Source organism: Hermetia illucens, chromosome 3 (assembly GCF_905115235.1).
Source record: "Hermetia illucens chromosome 3, iHerIll2.2.curated.20191125, whole genome shotgun sequence".
Classification (NCBI taxonomy): Eukaryota; Metazoa; Arthropoda; class Insecta; order Diptera; family Stratiomyidae; genus Hermetia; species Hermetia illucens.
The window spans coordinates 21,502,322-21,526,984 of record NC_051851.1 but is presented as its reverse complement, the minus strand read 5'-3'; the positions used below and the strand labels follow the sequence as shown (position 1 = coordinate 21,526,984).

Genomic DNA, 24,663 nt, shown 5'->3' with positions numbered 1-24,663 from the left:
TTGTAATTTTAATGGATTGGACTTCAATATCCCTGAAAAGAGAATATTCCTGTTAACCTATAAAGTATAATTCAACGATCTAGATATAGCTAACATAAGTGTCCTCCATAAATGGCAACAAATTAATTATGATATTTATCTATACCGCCTTAAATTGTATTGAATAATTGTTTATGAATTTATGGTGACACTTTTACGAACCGATGACCTCCCTGGCGATCTTTTTCGGAAAATTAGCTTCGTGTTTGGTAACTGAGTTATCTATTCTCCAGGTAAGATGCCACTAGAAACTATTACATATAACCTGGTTGAAAAGTTGGACAGGACTAAGAGCAGATACTTTCCACCGACAAAAACCCGGTTTCTTGGGACATGACTAATTGTAGCTAATTTGCTAGACAGATTTAGTAAAACAACATTTAAAAGTGTCGTCCTGTACTGTTGAAGGTTCTGGACCCCAATCAATATATGTAACCGGCTCCGAAGGAAGGGGCCTCAATTATTAGATTCTTCGACTGCCTCTCGACACACATTTAGCTGTTTGTTGTAGAAGCGCAGTTAGCGGTTGCTTGAGGAATGCATCTCTATTTTCGCAATTGGAACAGAGTGGTCTGATTTCTTTACCACAGACCATTGGAGGGATAATCCTTTTGGGCAAACTTCTTGTAGAAGAAGCCCAGGTTCAGATACTGTTTGCAAAATATTGTACACCTGTTCTGTAGAATCCGCGAATTCTTTACAGTAAACGCTGTTGTTCTTCATTCGTCCATAAAAAATGGAAATGGAGTGGGACCGCGTCAACAGTTTAAGTGGTTTAAAATATTAACCGTAAAACTCATCCCAGAGGTACCATTTCAGAAATCTTGCTCCTGTTGACAGATCTGATGTGGGTACTGCCACGCTGAAGCCACTTGGTGATGCGTTAACGACGCATGTAACGAGATCCTGGAAGGTGTCTACTTTCGTCTTTGCATACTTTTGCTTGATCAGGCCAAATATTCGGCTCGGAGCGTTGCACGTTTTGAGCATAACCAAAGGATAAAACCGTCAGTAAACCTTTCGGTGCGATTCAAATGATGGAAATACTCGTCTAGTGTGGCGTTTTTCTGCCATGCGTACAGCAGCTGTACTTTCCTGGCAAATATCACGCAAATCATCAGCTGACTTCATGCAAGCGATATAAGGACATAGTTCGTTCCATGTTTTATAAAATCTTTTCTCATTAATGACGGTTTCCAAATTCTCCTCTTGGCACGCTTTTATGTACGTACGGTGGATATGCGCCTTGGAGAAGGCTGACGGCAATTTCATGAACCGAAAATCATACAGTGGTATGGCGAACGATTCTGCGAATGGATGATGAAATTTGACAGCAGATTCCATCAGCTTGGATGTATACTCGGGAAGTATGACAGGGAGTACGCCCAGTCAGTTTGTACACCCGCAGTTTCAGGCTTCCTTGATCAAAATCTTTCACGAACTTCTCAAAGCGCTTAACGCCAACCTCATACAAAAACAAAAAAATTGGCGAAAACAGAAATGTAGTAATCGGCAAGTGGTTGGAACGACCTTTTTCAACTTTGCATGTTGCTTTGTATGTTCACTTTCGTACGCTGATTCTAATGCTGCATTTTGGCGACATGCATCCAAGTGGCCTTCTAAAATCAGGTCTTGTTCTTCTTTTGTCAGCTCCATGAATATTTGTTTCGCTTCTTCTACCAATTCTCGCGGTAATTTCGTGTTACAGTTTGCACTGCAACAAGCCTTGGGGTAGAATATGCCCTCACTTTTTCCTTCCCTGTTACATCTTAACGGGATAATTCAAGTTAAACAACAAATTTTCAAAGGGTAGTAGTATCGGTCCCAGCGCCAAACGTGGATTGGTACTCACGATAGAACATAAAACCTAGCTAACACTTGCAGAAACAGCACCAGCAGCTTTACCACCAAACCCTATCTCCACCTCCACGTGGTGACTGCTGGGAGCTCTTTCTCAATGGAAAACTGCAGATGAAGAAGAGTGAAGGCGAAATTGTACCAACTGGTCCTCCACGTTGGGGGTTGAGTAGGGCTCACGGAAAACCGGTGTTACGAAGCCACGAAAGGAGCCTCGCACAAGATGGATCTTACAACGACGAACCCGGCAACGACAACGGATTAACGATTTGCGTATTTTCTCCTGGAACGTGCGCTCCCTGTACAGACCGAATGCTGCTGAGCAGCTAGCCGATACCCTGTCCCAATATAAGGCTGATATAACAGCGTTACAAGAGATGCGATGGACAGGGACCGGTTTCCTGGAGAAGCGCCGCTACACCATATATTATAGCGATCATCCAGTTAACCATGTGCTCGGAGTAGGTTTCTTAGTCAGCCAAAAAATGAAACCCGGTGGTATCGGGCTTGAAAACACAAGCAAACGGCTATGCATCCTGCGCTTGTGAGGCAAATTTGGAAATATAAAGCTCATTAACGTTCACACCCCTACAGAGGAGACTGTAGAGTCGGAGAAGGATACCTTCTACGAGGCAACGAACTCTCGAAGCCGGTTTCAAGCATGATATCAAAATCATAATTGGAAATTTCAACAGTTATGTAGGTACGGATCCCGTATTCAGACGATACGTCGGCTCCCATAGCTTACATCAAAATACAAATGATAACGGACTTCGGATCATTCAGTTAGCAGTATCACACGAAATGATGTTGTTGGAAGTATCTGGTTTGCGCGGAAAGCGGTCCATAGACGTACGTGGGTCTCTCCAGACGGGACCACTTTCAACCAAATTGACCTCGTGCTGATTGAACGCCGCCACCTCTAAGCCTTGAAGAATATCAGAATATTGGCTCTGTTGGTAGCCAAGAACCGCTTACAAAACCTCCTTCGCTCGAAACGTCTGACCAGGGGGTCAAAGCTCCTACTGTACAAGACTATGACTATATATTCCTCGGGGACCTGGGTTCTTAGTAAAAAAATTGCGAACTGTTGTTCACGTTCGAGAGAAGAATCCTCCAAAGAATTTTCGGCCCCCTACATAAGGATAAACAATTAAATCCGGTTCAACAGGTTGCGGTGGGCGGGGTCACTTAATCCGTATGGATGTGGATGATCCAGCCCGTCTATAAGTCTATAAGGGTAATATCTATGGTAGAAAAAGAAGGCAAGGCAGATCCTGCCTGAAATGGAACGATGGCGTAGGTCAGCACGCCAGACAGCTTTTAGGGATATCAAATTGGTGGACCTCGACGCCAAACCGGGGTGTCTGCAGTTCCTTACTAAAGCAGCCCTAGACCAGATACCGGTTCTTATGCCGTTGATGAAGATGATGGTGTTGGTGGTTTTTGGTAGCTGCCCAGCAGTAAGACCAATTGAAGATAGTCTTCAGATTAAGACGTAAACCGTGTTGCATGAAGCGATAATTCCAAATTTGTACAAATCGCTCATTATGGGAGACAGGAAAAATGTTATCCGCATAGAGCACCATCTAAGGCAACCAGTATGCCAAAGTCCATGATGTAAATGGAAAAGTGTGACGCGAGGCCACTTCCTGAATCAGCAACTACGTAAACACTGAGTAGTTCTTATGTACTAACACTTCAAATTCAAAGGAGTTAAATTGCATACCGAATCAGCATGTGTGCGATCAAGCAGTTTCCCCAGATAAAACAAGGCAATTTAAAGAGGGAGATGTGTGAATGACCTGTTCGACGATGTAATCTTCTAGTTAATAACGCGTTTGAAGGGTTTACTGAACCTACACTGAGAGTAGGGCCGGGTTAGAAGTAGGCGCATCCAGCTAACTATCATCTGTTTGCTGCTGGTCATCTATAAGGGACAAGCGGATCTGGTGAAGGAATGAGTCGAAGCAACAGCCTGCGGATCGTCCTTATTTCGCAAGAAAACGTACTAGCAAGACTCCAAGCCAAGGTGCAACAGCATACGCCGAAGGGCAATGTGGGCAATGGGGAGCCCGGTCTTTAGTAGTAGTGGGCACCTTCAATTTCAGATGAGATCCTTACGCTGGGACACGGGCTAGCTAGGATGGACATTTGTGCCCTTCACTCGTGGGACCAAAACATCGATTCCAATTTAACAAAAAATAAAAAGCCGATGATAGAAGAAGAAGATATAGTGTTGCCAGGCGTATCATCGAAAGATGAGCTGCTGATATCTAGTCAGGAAGCGGTAGCCGTCGAGTTTGGTGACAGCGTTATGCTAGAACCAACAATGGGGACCTCCGGGAATGAGCTTGGAGCTTGGAGCTTGGAAACCGGTGTTTTCGAGCTGGGTATAGCAAGTTGACGTTGAGGGTCCCCTAAAAGCAAAAACTGGCATGAATATCGGTCACCCGAAACCAGCACAGAGGCGGGGGTTCACTAAAGTTCTGCTCAAGAACCAACACCAGAAGGCCATACATATTCTGAGCAAGATTGCGTAGAATAAGAAGGTTTGGTAATATTAGTGAGCGGGATGAAAAGGACGATTTTCGAAGAATAGAGCAACGAGCACCTGGGAAATCAATAGAAGACGAAGCCCACCCCAAGTAATCTCTGCAAAGAGGTAAGCAAAACCCGACGGTGCCGTTAAATCACTTATGAGAGGCGCTGGCGGATGGTAATTTCGGCCGTGTTGAGGCCAGGGTAGCGAAGATGGTCATCGAGCATCTTCTGGACGGCAAAGGGGGACAGGGGATTTATTCCCTGCTTCGATTCCCTCAAGGACATTCTCGGTTCGCGCGTAAAGCTCAAATTCATCCCATACGACGAGATCCCAAGGAGACTGGTCTGTATCCTGTGTATCCTCGCCAAGAACAGCTTGCATACTTCTCTATGATCCCACCTTAGCTCCAACGACCTGACTGTGATCAGATTGGAGCCGATCAGCTCTTCCAGAAGCAGCAGAGAGAGCAACCCTGCTAATAGGCTACGATGCCAATGCAATATATACGATTTGGGGTAGCTCGGTAATCAATGTTGTTTTTTTGATTTTGTTACTAACATAAATCTATCCGAGTACAACAGGAACAGTATACCACCCTTCCATTTCCCCAGTTTGAAGAACTAGGACGATTGAGAGGAGATCCTTGATATCACCCTATTAATCGGCAATGGAAGCGCAAATTGATAAGATTAGCACGATAGACGAACTGGAATTAAAGGTTGGGGCTGTGGAAAAGGTATTCGAAACCGCCTTCAAAGTCTCATGTCCAACTAAATGCAGCAAGAATGAAAACGTTGCCACCGTGGAGGAGCCTATTCTTTCTGGAAAAGTCGGAAGGCTTTTAGACGCGATTCTCCGCCAGGAAATAAGACTGCAAGTCAAAGCTTTGCTTGGAGGTTATACAGCACTAGTCGTGTGAAACGATCAAATCGGTAATTACCAAGGATAAAATCTGTGCCAGTCATGCTACAGAAACAGCAAGAAAGGGTTGTGCGGGGCCTGTCGAGATCACTCTTGGAGACTAGCGCGCGTGGTTTTCATACTAACAGCGGGCAGGCATTGCGTCCTGGACATCCACATAAGGACGATTATGGAAATCTCGGCTGGCCTATTTCAAAATCAAATTCACAGGAACTGCTCTCCACGAGGTAATTAGCACGCTCAAGTGGTCACTATCGTATAGGCATTATACTCCAGTGTCAGACAGGTTTCCTTCCGTTATCAGTGACATCATGGAAACAGCGTTGGGAAGGATGTGCCTGTGGGCCGCAAAACACGAACTTGGCATAAATCCAACCAAGTGGCTAAATGAAAAGCGATTGGTTCTTTCCTCTAATGTAAAGTATCTCGGTGTAATCCTGAACCCAGCGCTACATTGGAGATTGAACATAGAACTGAGGGTTAAGGGGGCCTCTATAGCCTTCTATGCCTGGAAAAGGACCTTTGTAAGAAAATGGGAGTTTCCGGCCGGGGATGCTTCTCTGGATGTACACAGCCATGGTATATCCCATCCTAACGTACGACTCTATTGTCTAATGGCAGAACGCTGAGCAAAAATTACTATAGAACGAAACTCGATAGGATTCAATAGACTGCGTGTGCAGGTGTTACCGTGTCTCTGCAATCCTGCCCGGCAGATGCTCTCAATATACTCCTACACCTCCTCCCCCAAGATGTCGACATTAAATACACTGCAGCGTACAGTGCTGTCAGAGTATGTGAGTCTGAGTGGCATAACCATTTTGACTGACAGGCAAGCCTTGTACTCAGTGACTCAGACTGATGGAGCAGTGCAAGAACGTGCTGAAGCCGATGGTGTTTTACGTAGGCACCTGTCGTGAGACTTAATCCTACGGTCCTCTTCAGACACGGATTGATTTTGTGACCACAATCAAAGCCCCGCTGAGACAAGCAACAACGGTACCAGTCTATACCAAGTGCATGCCTTAGCATTCATACTGGTGGATGCAAGAATTACCTAAATCTCTACCGAACTATGGAGTACGGCACCCGTGTTGATACGCAACACCACGTCGGGGCCCGATGGTCTCTTCTCGCTTGAGCACAACCACAACCATCATGAAACTCCCACTAGAGGGGCCAACCGCAAATAACCGAGCTGTCCTCACATACAACAGGAGTTCACCCGAAGTATGTGAGTCCAGGGGCTTTCCCGGTTCCCATGGTGGCAGTATACCCCTGGTAAGGCTTCGTGACCAATTTGCCACTTCAGATAAGTCGCCGTGCAGACTCGGGTCTGATCGTCCTGATTAGGCCTTTGGAGCATTCGCCTACTGAATCACGGCCGGCAAACCAAAGTGATTACAACGTCTCCCGGTGCCACCACTATGGAGGTTCTCCTCGGCCACTTGGTTTTGGTTTGGCCGATAGGGTTGCCGCCCCATCTTCCTCGCCGCCACCTCTGAGCACCTGGAAGAACGTGCTGATCATTCGGAGCGACACGCTTGAAATTACCATCCTCTGGATTCCCAGTTATAGGAACATAGAGGGGAATAAGCAAGCTTGCCAGGCCGGGCTCTACTTTTAACAGTCCCACGATGGGCACAGTTTGCGTCCGACTGGCGACAGTTAAGGGTGGAATCTACTCACACTGCTTACCAGCTGGACCTCAGAGAGAAAAAGCTTACCATCTGCGCCAAATCAAGGAGGATTCGGCTCGCCTATAACAAGACCCGATCGAGGGAGTACTTGTGCCAAACGCGTGCAAATGCATATAAGATTAAGGCGATCTGCACGAGGCATTGGCAGACGCAGCATACCCTGCAATTCGCTTTGCCGAAACTGCAGAGAAGAGGGAGAAACCCTCAGACATTTTGCAGGCCCTAGCTAATGCCAGGGTATGGACACTAGATGAAGTATTCTTTGAAGACCTTAGAGAAATCGAGAGAGCTACAGAGTGGGAGAATGGCCCGTGAATGCTAGTGGCTCGCTCTGCAGATCTGAGCCAGCTGGCATCCGACCCTTTGCTCTTACCACAGCAGTTATGCTCTTAGGAATTTGTGCCATCAAAACATGAAGGAGCCATATAGCCGAAACTCGTTTAAAAATTTGACTTTAGCAGTCATTCACGACTCCTGCGCTAAATGTTCATGCTTTAAGGAACCACTTAAACATCTCCTCTCTGGGAAACGATAATTACAATTAATTACAATATTCTATTCGGATCAGTCAGATAATAATGACATCATATATGAAACAAATTCGGGTTAAAAGATATTTTTCTAAACTCAATGTAAAGACAGGTCCTCAAGAAAAGGTGGCAAATTAACCACCAACAACAGTAGCTGCATAGATCTTACAATTTGTTACCCTCTCTTGGCTTTTGCTCGATGCATTGAAAACAAACACACAAACAAATCGACAAATGTTGCAAAATTCACGACTTCACGTAATTCAACCGGTCTTGTGAGTTTTACTATCTTTTTTTGCGAGAAAACTAGGTATAGGTTATGTTTGGGTATACCTGGTCATAGTCGTGCAAGATTAGTCGTCACCGATATTATCTCATAGTTGAATTGGCGATAGTATTGTAATAAAGCGAGTTTCATGCTTTTTTTAGGCGTGAACCATGTTGTCCATTCGATATTGTCCATTCTTTTGGGTTGTCTGGTTTTATAGCTTTTGATTTTTTGAAAAGTTGAATGGAAATCATAGAAATTATTTTCGGATTGTTTATGGTTGTTTTTGGAGAAAACAATGGATCATATAAACTCTTAGTGGAACTAAATTCACCCGTAATTGATTTTAAAAGCTGTAACATTACTTTTGTATAGGAAAAATGACAAATTAGTGCGCTTACCAAAGTTACAATAGTTGCAAATAATGATTCCTGTAAAGGACGAAAAAAATAATTAAATATAAAGAAATCAATTGCGTAATAAGATAAACTACAATATAAACTCCATCAAGTTGACAAATCTATTTTCATATCAAAACACGGAAATTTAACACTCCGTCCTTCAACCCAAACCCATAATTCACTGCCGACCCCCCACAAGCCAAGTGTCTGCAACTGATCCATAAAGTTTAAATTAAATTCATTCTTGATGAATTCCATTGAATTAAAGTCAATCACCAATAAATCCATATCTTACCTCTGAAGTTTCAGTCAAACTCCAATTAACCCCAGTTTGCATGCGTGGCACATGCCTTGTTTAATCGAATTACAATCAACTTTCCAAGGCTAACGTTTTGACTACAATGTAGAACTTGATATGCACATGATATTATATTAATTGCTTAAATTCGAACCACTTGATGCCGCCGTTCTAGCAAAAAGTGTATTTTGGACATCCGTTTGAACAATGTTAATGGCAGACCATGCAACGTGTCTTGAAGATTTGAAGAGACCGTTCCAAGCGAATTAGAATTCCTTGCATGCCTTTCCACAAAAGATACAATCAGTTGCTAAGTGGAGGATCTAAAAATACCTTGATTTAATCCATTGGTATAAATTTAGATATTTGAGACAAAATTTCAATTGATCAATCTTTCAAGGAATTTGACACGACTATGCTGGATATACATACACATATATGTATGTCATCAAGGGATACAACGGGGAGATAAAATCACATGAAGAGATTCAATATGGAGATAAGTTTGAACGAAACATTGGTAATTATCTGGAAGGCACGTTAATATATACTTCATGTATCTGACCTCATAGACCTTAGATCTTAGTCCTATAAGTAAATTTATTGAATTGGGATCTAACCAAAACTGGCATGCTATATTTACTGCGCATCCATCGCCACTGAGTAAATGCAACTATAAACATGCAAAGGTGGACTACAAGCTTCACTGCTTCTTTAGATGAAGATGCCTGGCCCAAACATGCCGGCGGTTCCAATCAGAAGAAAGCAAGTTCGCGCCCCAGTCTCGTGCCAGGCCGCCAGCCATGTCGGCAGCATTGCAGTGTGTTGGCGGAGGCGAATTCATCACCGGCAATGCAGCCATGGCTCATGCCTTCGATATGCCGCCACATCACTTCGGCCCGAGCTGATCCCGTCAATAGGGTTACCGGGCGAACCTCACGCTTCGCGGCGCTTGTTTGGAGCGTCTCCCGGTTCGGCGAATGCCTTCAGCCTCACCAAGGAGACCAATTTGGGCCCGCCCCGAACGTCGAGCTAGAAGGAGTGCCCCGCCGTTCCAGGACTCTAAAGGGGCCTTCGTATGGTAGGTGCAACAGCCTCCGAGGAGCGTCCGCCCTTATGAGGAGCTATGGGCAGGTCGAGCTTGAGGTTCCTGAGGGTGTGGATCCTCGGCATCATGTGTCCCTGAGCAGGCGCAGGATACCGGGTCAGCGGGGAGCACGTAAACCATCTCTGTGCAAAGGCCGAGGAGGGCGAAAGGCAAGAACGGTAACTATGAAGGATCGTCGTGAGCTATTAATAATAATAATAATCGTTGGCGCAACAATCCATATTGAATTAGGGCCTTGAAGGTTGTTAGAGCACTTCATTCAAGACCGTAACGGCACACTATAGGATTACAGTACCCTATAGGAGGTAATGTGGTCAGCATTGCGCTCTCCCGAGATGCTTACCCAGATTTGACTCAGGTACTCATTCACAGCTGAGTCGATTGATATCCGACGTCAAATCACGATACAAATTCCAGTGTCACCAGTGAGAAGCGAGCCATTAAGGCGGCCTTTAATGTCCGATTGCCAACGTTACAGCATCCCATTTCTGTGACGTTTAAAACCCAGGACCTTTCCAAACTCTGGAAAAAGGGTAGACTCAGACAGCATTCCCTGGTCCGAGGTGATTACGGGTGGTACACCAAAGCGCGGGATCCATTCTCGACAGATTACCTCGGCGCATGATTGTGCCATAATGTCAGTCAGAGGTATTGCTTCAAGCCACCGATTGTAAGGCAATAATTGAATCCGTGCGAATCTCGCAAAGGGCCGCGGCGGGGACTGTGACCTTCGAAATTCGAGACAAAGCGCCTACAACAACATTTTTTTTACCAGATACATGTTGGATATTAGAAGTAAACTGAGAGATGTAACTTAAGTGCCTAAGTTGGCGAGGGAACGTTTTGTCGGGCTTTTGTCTAACCGCGAATATAAGACGCTTGTGGTCTGTGAACACAGTGAATGGCCTGCCCTCAAGGGAGAAACGAAAGTATTTTATAGCGAGGTACGCGGCGAGTAGTTCACGATCGTAGGCGTTGAGCTGGGCTGAGCTATTTTGAAAAGAAGCTCAATGGTTGCCCGATTTGATTCACCCGTTGGTGCTCTTACCGCAGTATCTAAGGCATCGGCGAACACAGCTAGAAGATCATCTGGCTGAGGATATGCCAGCAGTGTTGCCTCACCAAACTGTTGTTTCACTGTCTCAAACGCATTGGCGGCCTCAGCAGACCAAATAACCTGACGAGAGTCTTTAGTTTTGGGCACAGACAAGTAGACTTTCAGAATCGATTGATGCTGAGCGGCCCTGGGCAAGAAACAACGGTAGAAATTTAACATGACCAAGAACCTTCACAGATCCTTCACCGTTGTTGGTGGTGTAAAACTCTTAATCGCCTCAACCTTATCTAAGTCAGGTTGTACACCGTCAGGGGTAACAAACTGGCCAAGAAATTTTACCTGCTTCTGTAGGAATTTGCATTTTTCAACGTTTAAGACAAGTCCAGCCTCAAGAAGACATTGAACAAGTGGGGAAACCGGAAGCAAGGCGCTTCAGGTATGAACGGTTTTGTGTATTTCTTTTATAAAGACATTTGAATGTAAATTTATCCCCTTGGTACGTCACACGTAATATACACATATATTATGTGAGAATATCCACTTCCGGGTGATATTGGCATTCAAAATCTTCAATTTTCAAAGAAGTGAAAACTTTGACCTATTATAACTTTGTTATTAACAATGCGATTTCCACCAAATTCGGTTGAATGAAGCTCTATATTATAGCCTACATTGCTGATGGTGCTACGATGGAACAAAGGGGGGTTCTGCAGCCAATTACTGAAAATTATAGTAATATACTATTATTAACTTTATTTGAAGGGATATCAGTGTGGAAGGTATTTCGGAGCCTAGTCCTTATATAGTGGCAGCCTCTTGATTTTTTTCAGATATGTCGGTTGGGAAGTTTCTGAGAAGGCCCCGTTAAATAAATGATCACTTTCGACCCCCCAACTCTTCACTTTTCCCTAGATTTTCGTTTCGCCAACCGACCCAAACGCTCAGTTGAGCATGCACTCCTCGTGCTCAAATCGGACGTCCGCTTGAACCTCAACAGGGAGGCGTTGACCATAGCCTGTCTCTTCGACATAAAGAAGGCTTTCGACTCCGTGTGGTAATACGAACTTGGTTATAAGCCTTCCGTACTCCTCCATTTCCATCCGTACCTCTGCAAGCTAATTCTCAGCTTTCTTGACGGGCGGAAATCTCAGCCAACAGCCCTTCTTCAACGATCAGTCCGCCCGCTACTCTCTTTTCCCCGTTCACCTAAGACCCGCCCAATCCAACCCTACACCCAAACTTAATCCGAATTCTAGAATACGCGGATGACTTCATCCTTTACACCAGAAACGTCCAAGCCGGCGAAGCTCGCCTGAATTCCTATTTGGACGAGCTTTACTCGCTCTTTCAACCAAATTGACCACGTGTTGATCGAACGCCGCCATCTCTCAGCCTTGATGAATGTGAGAACATATAAGGGGGCCAATATAGACTCGGATCACTATCTCGTTGACATGGTGCTCACAGCTCGAATAAAAACACCATCCAGAATCCCCTCTGAAAATCAGTTGAGAGTTAACACTGAAGCCATCCACAGCACAGCCCTCCGCGACACCTATAAGAGTAAAGTGAATGTCGTAATAACCGCAGTCAACCCTGATCTTGGAAATGAAGCATCAACAAATGATCTTCACAACCACCTGAAGAACGTTATCATAAATACGGCCACAAACATACTTGGCCCCAGCCGCAAAAAGAATCGGAACGGCTAGTTTGACGATGAATGTAAGCTAGTTACGGAACGGAAGAATGCTGCATAACGAGTATTGTTGCACTCTTAAAGGAAGGAAGGAAGGAGCCGAGCGGAGAAGCGATTTTACAGACGGAAAACGGAAGTCTGGGAAAACCAACAAGTCTGTGAACTCGAAACGTACAGGGAGCAACCGTACCAGGCGCGGAAGTTTTACCAACAAGTCAGCAGGATGAAGCCTTATACACCTCGATGCTCATCCTGCCGAGACAAAGAGGGAAATCTGATTTCCGACAGAATAAGCATTTTCGAGCGACGGGTTGGGCACTTTGATGATTTGATGATGCTACTGAACAACCAGAACATCGGCGAGTAGGAGGTCCCGCCAACTGAAGACGACGGACAAATACTGCCACCACCAAGTTTAGGAGAAACACTCCGTACAATTCATCGGTTAAAAAATCATAAGTCGGCAGGAGCCGATGGAATTACAGCGGAATTGGTTAAATATGGAGGCGACCAATTGTACCAAGTGGTTCATCAACTTGTGCTCAAGGTATGGGACAGCGAATCAATGCCTGACGACTAGCAACGAGGGCTTATCTGTATTATACATAAAAAGGGAGATATCAAACAGTGCAGCAATTATAGAGGTATCACGTTGCTGAGTACCATCTATAAGATATTCCCCGCTATCTTGCTAGGCCGGATAGCCCTACACGCACAGAACATCATTGACCCATACCAAAGAGGCTTCACTCCAGGCAAATCAGCAACAGATCAGATTTTCTCTCAGCGGCAAGCGATGGAAAAACTGTTGGAATATGGACACCAGTTGCACCATCTATTCATCGACTTTAAAGCCGACTAAGATAGTATAGCCAGGGTAAAACTGTACACGGCCATGAGAGAATTCGGTATTCCGAGAAAATTAATAAGACTGACTAGGCTGACCCTGACCAATGTGCGAGGCCAGATAAAAGCAGAACGATCACTCTCAAGACCATTCGACATCAACAACGGTCTACGACACGGGGATGCCCTATCATGCGTTCTCTTTAACCTGGCCCTGGAGAAAGTGATCCGCGATGCTGAGGTAAATGCAAGAGGTACGATCCTCTTTAAGTCCACCCAACTACTGGCCTATGCTGACGATATCGACAAGAAGACCCGAACGACCCGAAACGTAGAAACTGCTTTCATCCAGATCGAGCGGGCGGTAATCGGTGCGAGATCTTGGGCTGGACATCAATGAAGGCAAGACAAAGTATATGGTGGGGGAAGAATAAGGATATGAGAATACAACTTTGAGACCGTTGATAATTTCTCGTATCTAGGGTCGAAAATCACAACCGATAACAGCTACGATGATGAAATCCGCGCACGGTTGTTGTCAGACAACAGAGCCTATTTCAGCTTACAAAAACTGTTCCACTCGAAACGTCTCACCATAAGGTCAAAAATCTTACTGTATAAGACTATGATCTTGCCAGTCCTCATGTATTCCTCGGAAATTTGGATTCTTAGCAAGAAAAATTGCGAACTTTTGGTCGCGTTCGAGAGAAGAATCCTCCGAAGAATTTTTGGCACCCTACATGAGGATGAACCATTCCGTAGCCTACATAATGACGAAATCTATGAGCGATACCAGGACCGTCCGGTTGTGGACAAAGTCCGGCTCAATAGGTTACGGTGGGCGGGTCACTTAATCCGTATGGATGAAGATGATCCCACCCGGAAAGTCTATAAGGGTAATATCTATGGTAGAAACAGAAGACGAGGCAGAGCCTGCCTAAGATGGAGCGATGGCGTAGGTCAGGACGCCAGACAGCTTTTAGGGATATCGAATTGGTGGACCTCGGCGGAAAACCGAGATGTTTGGAGTACCTTATTAAGGCAGGCCTAGACAGGATACCAGTTGCTGCGCCGTTGATGATGATGATCCCCTTGAAACAAGCACAATCACTGTCAGCGGCAGTGATCTGCCGAGAACTGAGCAATTTCAATATTTCGGGCCAACATTATTAGCCAATGGAGAACTGCGTTATGAAATTGCTTAACGCAATGACGCAACGTGGATGAAGTGGCGTTCCACAACTGGTGTTTTTGGGATCGATGTATCAAACAACGTCTCAAATCGAATATTTACCGCAATGTCGTCCGTCGTGTCGCCCTTTATGGTTCTGAGTGTTGGTCGACTATAAAAGACAATGAACGGCTTCTTGCGATAATGGAGACGAAGATGTTGCGTTGGACTAGTGGTGTGGCACGTTTTGATCATAACCGAAAAGAGGATATCCGCAGTCGTTATGGGGTTGCACCGTTTATGGAAAAATTGTAGTCGATGGTAAACGATCAAAAGGCAGGCCGAAACAACGGCGGCTTGATACGCTGGATGAGGATTGAAAAGCCTCGAGATTGCGTCCAGATCAGGCATTTGATCAAGGCAAATGGCGAAGTCGATCAAGACTAGCCAACCCCGCTTGTGAACGGGACAAAGGCTGAAGAAAAGGAAGAAGAATATTACTATTTTTGTGATAAATTGACTAGAAACCCACCTTAGCTTTATCCTAGAGTTATAAAAATTTGCAATAATAAAGATTATAGTATGAAGCATGTTATATCCAAGTTTGATCAAAATGAGAAAGCTGACATGCTAAATGCATATACATTATGGGCTACGTACAAATGGGATAGATCTACACTCAAATATGCTTGCAGAAGAAACAAACAAAACCTTTCATACCTGAAGCGTCCAGCTTCTGGTTTCTCGACTTATTTAAACTTCTTTTCACAGGTAGCTTATTTCAGGAATCAGTTCTGGACAAAAGATCTCACACTAAAGAACTAAACTATCTGCGGAAATGAAACAATCTACAGCGGATAAGGAAGCTTAAATTCAAATTCAACGAAGATATTTGTCATATATATCGCATAGACATATACATATGTATGAAAGTACACTTCCCAAACATGTAACTTATATAAACAAATCTTCACAGCAATCAGTAATGAATATTCATTCATTACAACCTGCAGTGCCTCTAGATATTGCCTTTCATAAATTTACCTAACATAATGTATTTGATCTGTTACTTTTCATTCCGTGGCAGTACTTCATCCATTTTGACGATTACTTCATAATAGTTCAATCTTGATATCAAATCCATCAGCCCATAACAACAGCTAGCATTCATTTACATAGATTAAATGCAAATTTTATTAAAAAAAAAAATAGATTTCTGTGTTTGCTTGTTTTTAAAACACACGCCATGCCATCCGTTCATTTTTTTCCACTGACACCGTTTAATCAATTGTAGGAAGATAAACATTTACCTCGAATTATATAATTACACCTGATAGAATTCCCAGTTTTAATTATTAACAGGAGACACAATTGTATGTTATTTCTATGAAAATGATGTTTCCATCTTTTTATATTTATAAAGTATCTTATATCAGCTCAACAAACGGAAGACAGATCTTTTTGCGATATTCAGACGAATGGAATACAATACGAATTATTTCAAACCATTCGCAAAGTACAAACATGTGAAAAATATTGTATTTTTCTTTTGTTAATAGTATCTTTTCGCGCTGGAGATATATAGGTTTTGTTTAGTATTTTTGCACTTAATTCTTGTGGTGTTATTTAAAACGATAAAATGTTCAACCTTAATTTGCATTTTTGTTCTGCTATTGTTTGAGCAAGTGCAGAAAATTATAAGCACGTTTTTCGAGGAAATATTCTAAACAGGCCACCACTTGAATTGGAGTTTTCTCACAGAACGAACAATTAACCAAATGATTACCTAATCTGCCATATTGTATTATAATAAACTTTTTTTTGTTATTACCTTGTTGTGGTGCTGGGTTCCGTTTCGTTGCAAGGTCATTTAGTTTTTTAATTCAAAAACCTGCGGTTGATCTGTTAATGATTTATTACAAAAGTATTGAGCTTTGAACTTTCACTCAGAATTAATCTAAGCAAATGAAATGAAACGATTGCCTAGATGCATGTACATCTGGATAACTAGGAAAAAACTTAATAAAGAAACCGCAAAATCAACTTTTGTACCATCTTATGCATCAGCTTACCCAAACCCTCTTATATTTCCCAGTTCATTCAAGGCTGCACACCTTTACTGAGAACAATAATAAATCAATCAAACTTTTGCGTTATTTAAGCAATAATTGCAGAACAACCTAAAATTTAATTATCACAATATCAAATAAATCAGCTCTGCAGATAGCTATCTGACCCAGGAAACTTAATTTACTTTTAGTAACTATATTTCATCTGAATACGAATATAAATTATTTTTGCATGTTAAAATCAATTCAATCTTTTTGTTAGATGCATGTATCTATTGCGACACTTAATTCATATGTACATAATAGATAAGATTATATGGTATAATTCGCAGTATTTATGTTTTTATTGTAATAATTCCAAAAAGGTAAAGACTGTTGTAAAATAAAATTGCCCCGTTTTGGTTCAACCACTTTTTGCTGGAAATGCATATAAAAAGTAACGTCAGCAATATTCTATCATAAAATGTACGATAATTACCTAATTCATTCAACTTTGGATAGTCTGCATTTTTAGTCAATGCGTAACGATGGAATGAAATTTGCATTATGTGGACAGTCGTTCCGCTATAATGCCTTCTTGTTCTGGAGAAAATGGAGCGAATTGAATTAGGTCAGTGTCCAGAATGAAAAGTCAAATCCAAGCTTCATGAATAAATATTTTTTAGATAACTGGTTCACTAGTTTTACATGAAGTCTTTTGCTAAATTAACGCAGAGATTGTTATATTTAGATGAAAGGATGGTGTTGACCATAATCATGGTAAGGAAAACTGTCATTATCGGGAGAAAATATGAAGCGGAAGGTGTGAACCAAATCGATTGAAGCCTCCCGTTAAAGGAGTACTATAATCCCAGATATCCCTGAAGACTTATCATTTAGACTGAACGAACAAAAAAGTTCTTCTTTGTAATGATACCGCACGTTTGGAGCCTTGGCTTCCTCGATACATTACCTGCTTTCCTCTCGATTCTATGAACACAACTGTCCTTGTACCTAATGTCGACGGAGTCCTTTCATCGTTTTCTCACCTTCCGAACCGGTCTACAGACATCGGTTTTCCCCTTGAATACAACTTTGGACATTATCAAGTGAACATGGCCAACCTTTCCCATTTAATCACCTTAGATAATTCCGAATCTTCATATGGCGTATACCGTACAGGTCTCTATTGTACCTAATGCACAGTTCGCCCTTTTCTCGAACTCCTACGCGGACCGCAAGCCAAAGACGAAGGCTCGGCGGAAAGAACTTCAGCTATTAAGGCGAGGGGACTACAGACTGAATCTTGCCTGTCAGAGCATTCTCCTTCACCTTTACCAAGAAGGGCGGTAAAATCTGCGAGAAAGATCTCAACGAAGCTAGTCCTTCCCATAGGAATACGTACACGAAGGCGTGCCTTGTGAATTTCTTCCAATTATGACGAAATGTTAGAGGGCCAATTAACCATTCTCCGGAAGTGCCTATGGAAAAAATGCTGGGGCCTGGAACAATGCCAAGATTTAACAATCAAAGTTTTCGCGAGCACTTCATCATTTGGAGTGCACTAATGAAGCTGCCTTAGAAAGGCTCCAGCAGGTAATCTCGGCTTTGAGTCCTTATGGTCGGCCAAAGTTCCCTTTTGTGAATACCGAGCTGTGCAGGACAGAACATATCGAATGTTGAATACCTATCTACCCTTCAAAGGAAGGCAGGGGATATTTTCCGGAAAGGTCAATCTACAATCGTCGAGGGCTTCAACTTGGCATTCGAACTGGACGAAAAAAGTCTGAAAATGCTCAGGGGAAGCCATCATATGATGATCCACCTTACCCTTGATAGATTGAAATTCAGTCTTTGGAGCACCATCTCCATTTCGAATGCGAAGAACAGTGATGGTTTTCGGCTCACACAATATAGAGCAAATCTCAGCTTCTTCGGTGCGCTTTCCCACAATGGAACTGCGCGCGGAGGATAGTGCATACAGTGGTGGAACGGCCGCATGGGGGTTCGCACTGGTGAAGGGACTACAGAGAGAGTCCTACCTGTTAATAACTTCTCCTACACCATTTACGGAACAGGGGGAAGAACGGGAAGGCAGAAACGCGAACGGAACTGACTTCATGCCAGTTCGAGGGAACGAATGTATGTAAAGCGGGCACCACAAACTAGTGAAAGTGTTAAATGAAAAACAGACGAATACTCTGCGGGATGAGATGAGACCTTTCATGGATGAGGACATTAAAACTGCTGTACCTCCAAGTGCGGCAGTTCTCATAGAAATTAAACACAAGGAAATCGAGTCTCTGGCGACACGGTGTGGGGGAAACCCCGTCATACGCGGACCGCGGTCTATGCTTTTAACAGTTTTTCATTACACATTACACTAAGTTTTTGTCAAAAAACATAAATATTGGTCAAATTGACCTGCAGCATGCCAAATTCTCCTCCTATTTATTGGCAGCGAGGCTGACAAATCTGCAGGACTACTCCTACATTTTTCTGGTGCAAGTGCCATCTGTGGCATTAAATCAGTAAAGGGGGCTAGGATCTTCTACAATAAGATATCCACAAGACCGAGCGTATGTGTCCTGATGTCAAGACGGTTAGCGTCAACAATGCTGAAACAGTTCTGTTCCCAGAACTTAGTTACCGTCATTGAACAATATCAAATTAATGGCAAGAAAAAAAAACATCATAGTTGCATCCACTTATTTACCCAATGATTCTTTGTATCTTCCATCGACGCAGGAACTAAGGGATCTGGTAGCGTGAGCAGAATCAAGTGATTTCGAACTCTTAATAGGTTGCGATGGGAATGCTCAATATATTTGTTGGGGCAGAAGCAAATGCAATCCTAGAGGAGAGAAGCTATTTGATTTCAGCTGGTCTCATGACTATGAACGTAGGACGTAATAGGCCAAACAATCAAAAGTGTTAGAGTTGAATACACACTGGCGGGTGCTAGACGAAGTCTCAGTATCAGATCACCAATATCTAGAATTCAATATGACTATTGCGGGCGCTTAGTCTGTAATACAAAGATGTAACCTTTGGAAAACGGATTGGACAAAGTTTAGTGAACTTCTTGGCAATAAAGTGGTTCCTCGGCGACTAAGAAATCCTTTGGCGCTGGAAGATGAATTGAAAAGGTAAAAGCTATCATACTGTTCTTTGAACCCTTCAAAAGCACCTGACATGGATGGTATCTATCCAGGAATGCTAAAGGAAGGTATGCAGGACTTATAGTGATTGCTAAGAAGTATTTTTCAAACATGTTTTGCTTTAGGCTGTGCGCCTACCTCTTGGCCGAAGGTTAAGGTAGGGACCGAAGCCTGGCAAAAATTACTTTAATAACTCAAAGAACTTCAGACAGATCAGCTTGACTTAATTCTCGCTGACAGGTTTAGAGAGACTGGTTGAGCTTCACATTCGTTGGAAGGCGCTTAGGCCGCACCAACTTAATAAAAACCAACATGCTTGCCAGCGTGGAAAGTTCTGTGAGTTTGCTCTTCATTCTTTGGTTTCAAACATAGAGGATGCAACTCTGAAGGCTGAATACCCGATGGAGTGTCCGTAGACGTTCAAGGGACGTTTGAGAAGCTCTGTGATCCCAACAGAATGCATGGTGTTGCAATTAGGTTGTTGCAAATGAAATGGCCGTTTTGGTACTAAAATATAATAATAAAAATTTATTTATTTAATCAAAATAGGTGCCTGCCAGTCGATTCAAAACACTTCTCCCAGCGAGATTCAAGAGCATGTATGCCAGTTTAGTAGAAGTCCAACTGTCGGGTGTTGGTAAATTCGTCAAACGCAATTTTGACAGCCTCTTCGTTCCTAAATTGTTTTTCCGCCAAAAAATGATCCAAATGCTTAAAAAAATGGTAGTCGGTTGGCGAAAGGTCCAGTGAATATGGTGGATGAGGCAGATTCTCATACTGCAATTTTTTCAACTTTTGAATCGGTGTTCTGGATACATGAGGTCGTGCATTGCCGTGAAGGAGTATCACACCATCTCTGTTGACCAATCTTGGCCGTTGAAAACTCAAATTTTGGTGCATTTCCTCTAGTTAGGCATAATATCTCTGTGTAATATCGTTTCTCCAGATGCCAAAAAAGAATAGTGGATATCTCCAGCTGTAGACCACCAAACAGTCACCATTACTTTCTTCGGATGGAGGCTCGGTTTCGGCATATGCTTCGGTGGCTCATCAGCATCTAGCCATTGCGCTGATCGGCGACGATTGTCGTATAATATCTACTTTTCATCACATGTCACTATTCTGTGCAAAAAAGGGTTGTTTCTGTTGTGGGAGAGTAAAGAACTGCAAATGTCCATTCAAAGTGCCATGTTTTGCTCTGTAAAGGCTTGCGGAACCCATTTGTCGAGCTTTTTCACCTTTCCAAGTTGTTGCAAGTGCCAGGAAAATGTAGAATAGTTTCTCTGCAATGTCTCTCACAGACTGACGTGTGTCGGATTCGACGAGCAAACGCAGCTCGTCATTATCAATCGATGGCCATATGCAACAACCTAATAATTTAATTAAGTGGATCTATGCAATGGTAACGCACGTACCAACTGCCTTCATTCAGATCGAGCAGGCGGCACAAGATCTTGGACTGCACAGCAATGAAGGCAAGACAAAGTATATGGTGGCAACGTCAGCACCAAAAACCAACCAACCAACAACATCTAACCGCACTGGTGAAACGGGAAGAATAAAGATAGGAGACTACAACAACAATCGTGGATAATTTTTCCTATCTAGGGTCGAAAATCACAACCGATAACACCTACGACGATGAAATCCGCGCACGGTTGTTGGCAGCCAACAGAGTCTATTCCAGCTTACAAAAACTGTTCCGCTCGAAATATCTCACCACAGGGTCAAAACTCTACTGTACAAGACTATGATCTTGCCAGTCCTCATGTATTCCTCGGAGACTTGGGTTCTTAGCAAGAAAAATTGCGAACTCTTGGCCGCGTTCGAGAGAAGAATCCTCCGAAGAATTTTTGGCCCCTACATGAGGATGGACGATTCCGTAGCCTACGCAATGACGAAATCTATGAGCGATACCATGACCGTCCGGTTGTGGATAAAATCCGGCTCAATAAGTTACGGTGGGCGGGTCACTTAATCACACTTGATCCAGCCTGGAAAGTCTATAAGGGCAATATTTATGGAAGAAAAAGAAGACGAGGCAGGCCCCTGCCTGAGATGGAGCGATGGCGTAGGCCAGGATGCCAGGCAGCTTTTAGGGATATCGAATTAGTGAACCTCGGCGCAAAACCGGGATGTCTGGCGTTCCTTATTAAGGCAGACCTAGACCGGATACCGGTTGTTGCGGTAATTCGGGGAACGATTGGTCCATTCTTCCTTACCTTTCACAGCCCATTTGACATTGTAAGAGTATATTTAAGAAAAGCTTATAATTTCTCATAAGGCCAAAGGTATCAATTATGCGCAGAATTGGATATGCATAAGAAACTCAAATAGCGTGTTTTTCTAATGCAACAACGCCTGCAAATAAATTAGTCATTTCGAAACCCCGTACAACATAATAATGGGCAAATTGCAAAAAACTCTGAAATTATAACAATTTTAATTAAGGGAAATTATTTCAGGCAGCTCTAAACCGATTAGTACTATCTCAGTCCTCGGTGGTCAGTAACAGTCTTTCACATCCTGTTCATGGAGGTGACCACGAAATCGGCAATGGTTGTACTCAATAATTTATGAATTGGGCAATGTCCAAATCTCCACCATAAAAAATGAAATGATGGCTCCAACGAATACATTAGTCACTGAAGCGCGTGAAAATTATCGGAATTCGAAACTCTTCTACCATTGACCTTAATGAAATGAATTCAAATACTTTTTATAATATTTACATTTTTTTTTTGTTATTGCAAATATTCGTAAGTAAATGGCACGGAGTGCTCATAAAATCTGTACTTGTGCAAAAGTGGGTACTTGGTCTCATGCACGTCATTAGAGCCAGTAACGAGGATTTTATTGACCATCAAAGCATCTTTGAAGATGCTTTCGAGGCTACAGCATCTATAATACATACTTCTGAAGATGTGTGATCAGATACACCTTGATTGATATGAGGTAAAGGTGATTGAACTTTTCGCAGTTTTTACTAAGCTCGCTACAGGTGGTTGGCTTCGAGATTATATCTTTAGGCTACAAAATTGGCTCGAGTGGTGTAAGTTTTTATCGATAAGATACAAACATAAAGTAGATAAACCGAACAACACCCACTACCCACGTAACACAAATTAAAGAAGTTGGGATTTTTATTAGGGGAAACCCGTTTCCCTTCTCATTTGTAGTGCGTTTTTGTGTTAATTTGGTAAACCACATCTTATGCATTTAGTTTGCTGTGCTCACAGCTATGAATTATGAAAAAAGTTTGATTCTTAATCATCAACCTACGATCATTGAGTTGATCGCAACCCAATTCTCTTGCGATGTTAGTATTCTACTCACCACATTTTCTGGTATCAGTGCTTCACCTAAAGTTTCCTCTAGGTTTCTCCCCTCGTCCCTGAATCACGGACAGTGGAAAAATATGTGCTCTGGGTCTTCGGGGAATCCCTCGCAGCTGAAGCTGTAGAGGTACTGGCAATATCCCCCATATCTCGTCAAAAACTGTGTGAAATTATTATTAATATCCCCATATTGTCTCCCCAGCCACTCCTTGAAGATAGGGATCAACCTGGAAGTCCGCGGCCCCTTTCCCGAGTGGTCCTAACGCTCCTGCCTTCTATACAGAGGAGAGACTGACTTCAGATTATATATACTCTTTATAACATCCGCCAAGATGTCAATTAGCTTCATTCTAGAGATCTGAGACGGTTCTCAAAAAACACACCCTTAGGGCTATTTTCTTATAGACAGTACAGTACAGGTATACCGTGGCCCTCCCACGTTGGACATTAACCTTGCCAGGGCCATACTCGTCGTGAATCCCTTGTCACAAGTTGTTTGAAACTTGGCTTTGTATCTATCATCACTCCCAAGTATTTGATGGTCGGCTTAGAAGCGATGATGTAATTGTCGACTCTAATTCGGGCGTAATTTCATTTCCGCCTTTTTGTGATGAAGACCGCTTCCGTTTTCTCCATAGCAAGTGCCAGTCCAAATGCTTTGCGACCACAACCAATGGTATATCACCACCGTGGCCTCCTCCATAATCGGAAGATTAAATGCGTTATTTTACATAATGTTCCACAGTAGTGGGCCCAGTATGGAACCCTGTGGGATACCCGCAGAGACAACGTACTCATTGGGTCCGTCGTCGGTATCGTACTAGAACGTCCATTCTCGCAGGTAACTATCGACAATAGCTGCAAGATAGGCGGGAACACCAATCGTCGCCAGGCCCTTCATATAAGGTTCTAACTGGCCGAATTAAATGCATTCCTCACGTCCAGGGTCACTACCACGCAATATTTACTAGTCCACCCCCTCCGTGAATTGCATTTTCGGCCAAGCCAGTAACTATTTGATGGCATCAATGGTTGATCTGGCTTTACGAAGCCCAAACTGCTGATCAGAAAGGCCTCCTTGGCTCTCCACGATCGGGAGTAATCCAACGTTTTCCCCATAGTGCCTAGAAGGCATATGGGTATATAAGACGATAATTCACCTAAGGTTTGCCAGTCTTAGGCAGCAGTACCCTCTCGGACATGCACGCTTCGAACAATTCAGCGAACATATCCGGTCTGGATTTTACGGCGAGCTTAAGGACTCTATTCGGTATGCCGTCCAAGCCCAGAGCTTTGTTATCACCTATTCTGCTGTAGATCTCCAATAGGTCGTCCGTGGTCACTGCAGGAATTGCCGTCACATACAGATATCTTTGAAATGTATCAGTGCCCCTCTCTTCCTGGGGAAATAACCCCTCGATTCTTTTCCACATGAGAGTAAGGCGCGTGATCTCAACCATCCCATCACGATTCCATAGGCGCTCCCCCGCGGATTTATATCAGCCCCTTAAAACATTCCCTCTTGCTCCGCTGGATGGCAAGCTTGAGGTTTTTGCGCGCTACCTTGCTAACATGCTCCTTTTGTCCCAGATCACTCCTACATACCGCCCTCTAAGCCATTCGACTGGTTCTCTCTGTAGGTACTTCCTCTTGCTCCGGTGGACGGTAAGTTTGAG

The 24,663-nt window shown here is 43.3% G+C and overlaps 1 protein-coding gene across 1 annotated transcript in view; it reads right to left on the bottom strand.

The window, feature by feature from the left end:
* Positions 1–24,663, bottom strand: part of LOC119652381 (torso-like protein) — a 98,852-nt gene that overhangs the window by 62,359 nt on the left and 11,830 nt on the right. Inside the window, exon 2 of the mRNA XM_038056479.1 lies at positions 8,262–8,291. The gene's annotated coding sequence lies outside the window, so the exon portion shown is untranslated. The remainder of the gene's footprint in view (positions 1–8,261; positions 8,292–24,663) is intronic.